Raw genomic sequence first — 8,102 nt, 5'->3', positions numbered from 1 at the left:
TAACAAAGATATATCCCAGTGAGGAAGGGAGATTCTAGGAAGGGGATAAACCAACCATGGTTAACCAAGGAATTTAAGGATAGAATCAAATTAAAAGAAAAAACATGCAATGTGGCAAAGATTAGTGGTATCCCAGAGGGTTGGGAAAGTTTTAAAAACCAACAGAAGATGACCCCAAAAAAATAATGAAGAGGGAGAAAATAAACTTTGAGGGTAAACTAGGGTATAAAAATGTACAGTAAGAGCTTCTTTAAGTATATTAAAAGGAAGAGAGAGGCCAAAGTGAACATAGGCCCCTTACAGGATGAGGCTGGGGAAATAATAATGAGTAGCCAGGAAATGGCAGAGGAGTTGAATAAATACTTTGCATCAGTGTTCACAGTAGAAGACACTAATAGCGTTCCAAAAATACTAAATAATCAAGGGACAAAAGGGGTGGAGGAAATAAATACAATAACTATCACTAGAGAAAAAGTACTAGGGAAACTAATGGAGCTAAAGGCCAATAAGACCCCTGGACCTGATGTGTTGCATCCTAGGATATCAAAGGAAGTAGCTGCAGAGATAGTGGATACACTGGTTGTAACCTTCCAAGAATCCTTAGAATCTGGAAATGTCCCAGAAGATTGGAAAACTGCCAATGTCACAGCCTTACTCAAAAAGGAGGGAGACAAAAAACAGGCAACAATAGGCCAGTTAGCTTAACATCCATCACTGGGAAAATGTTTGAGTCCAATATAAAGGATGTAATAGCAGAGCATTTAGAAATGCATAATATAATCAAGCAGAGTCAGCGTGGCTTCATGAAGGGGAAATTATGCCTGACAAATTTATTATAATTCTTTGAGGAGATAACAAGCAGGGGATGTAATATATTTGGATTTCCAAAAGGTGTTTCATAAGGTACTGCACATAAGGCTACTTAATAAAATAAGAGCCCATGGTGTTGGGGGTAGTATATTAGCATGGATAGAGGATTGGCTAATTAATAGAGTATAGAGAGTTGGGATAAAAGGGGGCATTTTCAGGATGGCAACCTGTAACTAGTTGAGTGCCACAGGAATCAATGCTGGGACCACAATTATTTACAATATATATTAATAACTTAATTGAGGGAAGTGAATATACTATCGTCAAGTTTACAGATGACACAAAAATAGGCGGGAAGACAAGTGGTGAGGATGACACAAAGAGTCTACAGAGGGATATAGACAGGTTAAGTGAGTGGGCAAAAAACTTGGCAGATGGAATAAAATGTGGGAAAATGTGAGGTCATGCACTTCGGCAGGAAGAATAGAGGAGCTGAATATTATTTAAATGGAGAAAGACTGCAGAAAGCTAGAGCACAGAAGGGAGCCCTCGTGCATGAATTCCAAAAAGCTAACATACAAGTTCAGCATGTAATAGGGAAGACAAATGGAATGTTGGCCTTAATTTCAAAGGGAATGGAATATAAAAATAGGGAAGTCTTGCTAAAACGATACAAGGCACTAGTTAGAGCACACCTAGAATACTGGGAACAGTTTTGGTCCCCTTACCTGTGGAAAACTAGACTGGCATTGGAGGCAGTTCAGAGAAGGTTCACCAGGTTGATCCCTGGTATGGAGGGATTTTCTTATAAGGAGAGGTTGAGTAGTTTGGGCCTGTACTCATTGGAGTATTGAAGAATGAGAGGTGACCTTATTGAAACATATAAGATTCTTAGGGGGACTGACAGGGTAGATGCTGAGAGGTTATTTCCCCTTGTGGGAGAGTCTAGGACCAGAGGGCATAATCTCAGAGTAAGGGATCACGCATTTAAGACAGAGATGAGGAAGGATTTCTTCTTTCAGACGGCAGTGAATCTGTGGAATTCTTTACTGCATAGCGTTGTAGAGGCTGGGTCGTTGAGTATATTCAAGGCTGAGATAGACAGATTTTTAATCAGCAAGGGAATCAAGGGTTATGGGAAAAAGGCAGGAAAGTGGAGTTGAGGATTATCAGATCAGCCATGATCTCATTGAATGGCGGAGCAGACTGGATGGGATGAATGGCCTACTTCTGCTCCTATGTCTCATGGTCTTATGGCCTACAGAACTGATTCATCTCTGTGTGCCCCTTCATCTTGTGACATCAACGCCACCAGAAAAGAAAATTTTACAATACTGGTTTCCAACCCACCAACCTCCATGAAAGAATTCCTCATTGGACTTTGATTCTGCACTCTAAAACTTGTGTGAACCAATATTTATTTTCTCTGTGAACTCTGTACTGTAAAACCTTCTTTTCTTTATCCCTCCCTTTACTGTATGAGTGAGGAGAGAGAAGTTGCCGACACTCCTTTTTGCATTTTTCTAACGTATGCAATAAAATAACCTTCTGAGCTAATCCTACCTCGAGTTTTCTTTGGGGTTATTAGTAGAAATCGGATCACACAAAAACCAAGGGGTTGGGAAATATGTCACCACTTGTTCAAAAAAAAAACAATTCAAAACATCTTCTGCTTATGGACAGGTGGTAAGAGCAAGGATCAGTATTGTTTGAACTGACTCCCTACTGTCCATAACACAACATTCAAAATGTCACATGTCAAATGTGTTATCCCTCAGCAGCGTCATGCATACGTGAGACAAAAAAGGCATCATTAGTTCAAAAATCACTATGGGCAGGATATTGAGGTCAGCGAGAAGAACATGTAAAATGACGCGGGATGATGTTGGGCGGAACTCCCGACGTCACTCTACGTCATTTCAATTTTCAGGTCGGCAGGGCCTCAGCCGAATCAGCTGTGCGCCTGCCGACCTGTCAACGGCCAATTGAGGACATTTAAAAAGCAATTAGACTAGATAATAGACCTGCCCGTCCAACCTTAAGGTTGGCGGGCAGGCTGGGAGCCCTGGTGGGCTTCAGAAAAAATATGAAACCTCATCCACGGGTGGGATGAGGTTTCATGTAGGTTTTAAAAAATTTAATAAAAGTTTACTTAAAATGATGGACATGTCCCAACTCATGTGACAGTGTCACATGAGGGGACATGTCAGGGAAATTTAATTTCTCTACATGTACCATTTTTAAATTTGCTGCCGATCTCCCTGCAGGGCAGCACTTAGCCTCAGGGAGATGAGTGCACTCCCGGCTTAGGGAATCCCACCCCCCCCCCCCCCCCCCCCCGCCAGCCCACACAGGGAGCGCACAGCGCTTCCTGGCAGATGTCATGCTAAGGCCCACCCACGTAAAATGGCGGTGCACCCCCAATCGGGGGTGCCAATCAGAGGCGCGCCTGCACGCGCCCACTACTGAACTTCCCTCCCGACAGGACCACAAAGCCATACAATCCAATTATGTATTTTTTTGTTGCCAATAGCCATAACTCTAACTGTTGAATTTGTAGAAGAGTTCTGATGAAGATCTCATCTGAAAATGTTTTGAGATGTAGCCACGAACTCAACTACATCCACACACATTGACATCAATTATGCCGGAATTTACAATCCCGAAATGTGAATTGCAGGACTGATTATAATGACCTTTTAACTATGTAACTAGTTATTTCATTGGCAGAGAAAAAATGATGAAACAAATTGTATTTACAAGTATTTTAGAACTATTGTTTAATTTATGAAAGCAGTTAAAATTGAATACTTGGGAGAAATTCTTAATTTGTATTCAACTTGTATTTATGTTGGTGAATAGACTTATATGCCAATGTGTACAGCATACAATTGGAAAACTGTCCTTACTGCCAAACACTTAACCCTTCAAATACCATAAATAATGTTATTCATCCTGAGTGCTGTTTGATTTCAGGGGCTTCTGATATTTTCCATGCTTGCAAACAACTTATGCATATAAGAGATTGACCTGGCGCAAACAGGAATAAAAACAACACTCAACAAGTTAGGTGGCATCTGCAGAAATAGAAAAAAATATTTTAAGCTATAGTGAGCAATTTACCTGGAACAATTTTGTCAATTTGTTTCAGGATCTTGAAAAGCTCAAGGTTCCTTCTTCGTAAAGGAAAATAAACCCAAACTTCCTAACTTTTCCTCTCAACTGAAATCCCTGATATCTGGAATCATCATAGGACAAGGGAATGTCCTATGGAAACGTATGGGCGTGGTAACATAGTGGCGATGTTCCTGAACTAGTAATCTAGAGGCCTGAACTATTGATCTGGAGATATGAGTTTGAATTCCACCTCAGCTGGGGAATTTAAATTCAGCTAATTAAATAAATCTGGAATAAAAGCTAGTATCGGTAACAGTGATTGTGAAACTACCTAGTTCAAAGAAGAGTGTAGAAGACCACATCTGGAGCAGCACCAAGTGTACCTAACAATGAGGTGACAACCTAGCGAAACTTACAACACAGGGTTACAGTGGAAGCAGCATACTATTGATAGCTAAGCAATCAAAGCAACTGGTGTATGATGGTCATGAACAAGTTTTGGTTAACTTGTTGAATAACAATGTTACAAATGTTACAATTACTATTCCTGTGAAGTGCTGTAGCCATCAGCATTAGTAAAAAAATGTTGCCTTATAATTAAGTTAGGGCATCTGTGCCATAAACTGCTTAATTTAAAAAAAAACATATTCGTTCATGGGATGCGGGCGTCACTGGCTGGACCAGCATTTATTGCCCAACCCTGACTGCCCTTGAGATATTGCAAATATTACACAAATAAATCATTTATCCATCAATGATGGATAAACTGGCTCTATGGGACCGTAAGAAAGCTCAGGAATTGCACCCTAGGTTCAGGCTACCCAAATACAGGAAATGCCACAGGAAATCTGGGAGTTTTATTTAAGGTTCTTTAAAGAAGAAATTGAACACATCAGTTTTCCATAAATGATGAACATTCTTTTATCATGTTTTGTTCCATTGATTCCTCTAAGTATATGTATGATGTTTTGTGTGTGTGTGTGTTTTACCAACAGTATGGGTTGATTCACCAAAATTATACATTAATTGAATTTCACCACACTGACAGTTAAACTAATGAGAGGAGGAGGCTCCATGAACATCCGCATACTCAAAGATGGGGGAGTCCAACGTTTGAATGCAAAAGATAAGGCATTTTCAATCATCTTCAGCCAGATGTGCAAAGTGGATGATCCATCTCAGCTTCCTCCTTCAATCTCCAGCATCACAAAATTAAAAATACAATGAACTCAATTCACTCCACGTAGTATCAAAAAACTATTGAATGCACCAGATACAGCAAAGGCTATGGTTCCTGGCAACACCTGGCTGTAACAGTGAAGACTTGTGCTTTAGAACTAATCAAGTCTTTACTCAATTAGTTCCACTACAGCTACAATAGCACCTACAAGACAAAATAGAAAATTGTCTAGGAATATACAAAACAGGACAAATCCCAGCCAACCAATTACTATCCCACCAGTTTCTGCTCAATCATTATAACCTATTCATTGATGCTCAGTTTGGGTTTTGCCAGGTCCAATCAGTTCCAGACCTCATTGGTCCACATGAGGATAAATGAGCTTAATTCTGGAGGTGCATTGAAAGTGACTGCTTTTGACATTAGGGCAGAAAACAGAGAGTATGCATAAATGGGTCTTTTCTGATTGGCAGGATGTGATGAGTGGAGACCCTCAGGGGTCTGTGCTGGGGCCTAACTTTTTACAATTTATATCAATGACTTAGATGAGGGAAGACATGGTAGCTAAATTTTCAGATGACACAAAGATAGTTAGGAAAGTATGTTGTGAAGAGGACATAAGGAGGTTGCAGGTGGATATAGATATGTTGAGTGAGTGGGCAAAGATCTGGCAAATGGTGTACAATGTGGGAAAATGTGAAATTATTCACTTTGGAAGAATAAAACAACAATATTATTTAAACAGAGAACAACTGCAGAATTCCGAGGTACAGAGGGGTCTAGGTGTTCTAGTGCATGAGTTACAAAAAGTTAATATGCAGGTACAGCAAATAATTAAGATGCTAATGGAATGCTATCCTTTATTACGAGAGGAATTGAACATAAAAGTAAGGATGCTATGCTTCAGTTATACAGAGCATTGGTGAGACCACATCTCGAATACTGTGTGCAGCTTCAGTCTCCTTATTTAAGGAAGGATGTAAATGCATTGGAGGTGGTTCAGAGGAGGTTTGCTAGATTGATACTTGGAATGAGTGGGTTATCTTATGAGGAAAGGTTGGACAAGAAGAATGAGGGGTGACTTGACTGAAGTATATAAGATCCTGAATGGTCTTGAGAAGGTGGACATGGAAAGGACATTTCCCCTTGTGGATGAGTCCAGAACTAGGGGGCACTGTTTTAAAATTAGGGGTTGCCCTTTTTGGACAGAGATGAGGAAAATTTTTTCTCTCCAAGGGCTGTGCAACTTTGGAATTCTCTGCCTTAGATGTGGGTGGAGGCGGGGTCATTGCATATTTTTAAGGTGGAGATAGATAGATTCTTGTTAGGCAAGGGAATCAAAGGTTATCGGGGTAAATGGGAATGTGGAATTCAAAACACAAGCAAGTGAGCTATGATCTTATTGAATGGCGGAGGGGCTGAATGGCCTACTCTGCTCCTATTTCACAAATTCACATGTTTGCATGTCTTTGACTAAGTATGGTATCAAGAAGCCCTAGTAAAAAAGGAACCAATGGGAATCGAGGGAAATTGCTCCACTGGTTGGAGTCATACCGAGCACAAAGCAAGATAGTTGTGGTTGATGGAGGTCAACCATCTCAGCCCCAGGGCACCACTGCAGGAGTTCCTTAGGGTAGTATCCTAGGCCCAACCATCTTCTGCTGCTTCATCAATGACCTTCCCTCCATCATAAGGTCAGAAATGGGTTTGTTCACTGATGATCGCACAGTGGTCAGTACCATTTGCAACTCCTGCAATAATGAAGTAGTCCATGTCAATATGCAGTAAGACCTGGGCAACATTCAGGCCTGGACTGATAAGCTTCAAGAACATTTGTGCCACACATATGCAGACAATGACCATCTCCAACAATAGAGAATCTAACCACCTCTCCTTGACATCCAACAGCATTACCATCACTGAATCACCCACCATCAACATCCTTGGGATCACCACTGATCAAAAACTTAACTGGATCAGACACAAACATTTTGGTTATAAGAGCAGTTTAAAGACTGAATATTCTATGACTAGTAACTTACCTCCAAACTCCTCAACATCCACAAACCACAAATCAAGAATGTGATGGAATATTCTCCACTTGCCTTGATCACTTCAGCTCCAAGGACTCTCAAGCAAGTTGACACAATCCAGGACAAAGCAGCCCTCTTGTTTGGCATTCCATCTACCATAAACATCTATAAGATGGACTCCAACAACTTGCAAAGGCGTCTTTTTTCAGTACTTTCCAAACCTGGCAACCTCTACCACCAAGGGCAGTATGTGCATGGGAACACCACAATCTGCAAATTCCCCTCCAAGTCACAAACCATTCTGATTTGGAAATTTATTGCCATTTTTTCATCTGCCTATGTCAAACTCTTTGAACTCTCTGCCTAAGAGCACTTTACCTACACCACACGGGCCACAATGTTTCTTGATGGCATCTCCCCACCACCTTCTCGAGGGCAGTCAGGGATGGGCAATAACATCCCATGAACGAATTTTTAAAAAAATCCAGACGCCGCCACGCTTGTTCAATGAGAAGCTGAAAGAAGGTTCGAGTCAATGACAAGTATTTCCAGCAAAGTTTGGTATGCAGTATATATGACAATCTTGAATTACGTCACTTGAGTAGGAACAAAGTGCCATTATATGGAGCGTCAGTGAAACAGAGGCGGGCGTGGATTCTCTCAGCGTTCGCTCTGCATGAAGCGGGTCGACTCTTCGGGGAAGTCGTGATTGAGCAGTCAGTCCTCTCCTCTACTCGCCCAGATTGCGCTAACGGTGTTCTTGCAGTCGTCTTGATTAAAGTCGGTGCCAATTTTGCAGGAAACCTTACAAACCTAATATTGGTTCTGAGAGGCGAACACCTCCCCGTTAAGGTAAAAATTCACACCAACTTTTAGTCATTATATCCATTTCCCTGACAGATATTTTTTCTTTAGTTTTCTGTTTAGTTAATTTATTTATTTCGGTTCTTTTTTTTAAAAAA

The 8,102-nt window shown here is 40.8% G+C and overlaps 1 protein-coding gene across 1 annotated transcript in view; it reads left to right on the top strand.

Annotated features, from left to right (window-relative positions):
• Window positions 1–7,807: 7,807 nt before the first annotated feature.
• The window catches only part of LOC144689184 (opsin-5-like), a 77,299-nt gene continuing 77,004 nt past the window's right edge, over window positions 7,808–8,102 (top strand). The window contains exon 1 of the mRNA XM_078556303.1: window positions 7,808–7,992. The gene's annotated coding sequence lies outside the window, so the exon portion shown is untranslated. The remainder of the gene's footprint in view (window positions 7,993–8,102) is intronic.

This window comes from Cetorhinus maximus, chromosome 13 (assembly GCF_964194155.1).
Source record: "Cetorhinus maximus chromosome 13, sCetMax3.hap1.1, whole genome shotgun sequence".
Classification (NCBI taxonomy): Eukaryota; Metazoa; Chordata; class Chondrichthyes; order Lamniformes; family Cetorhinidae; genus Cetorhinus; species Cetorhinus maximus.
The sequence above is the reverse complement of the archived record's forward strand: the minus strand, read 5'-3'. Positions and strand labels throughout refer to the sequence as shown.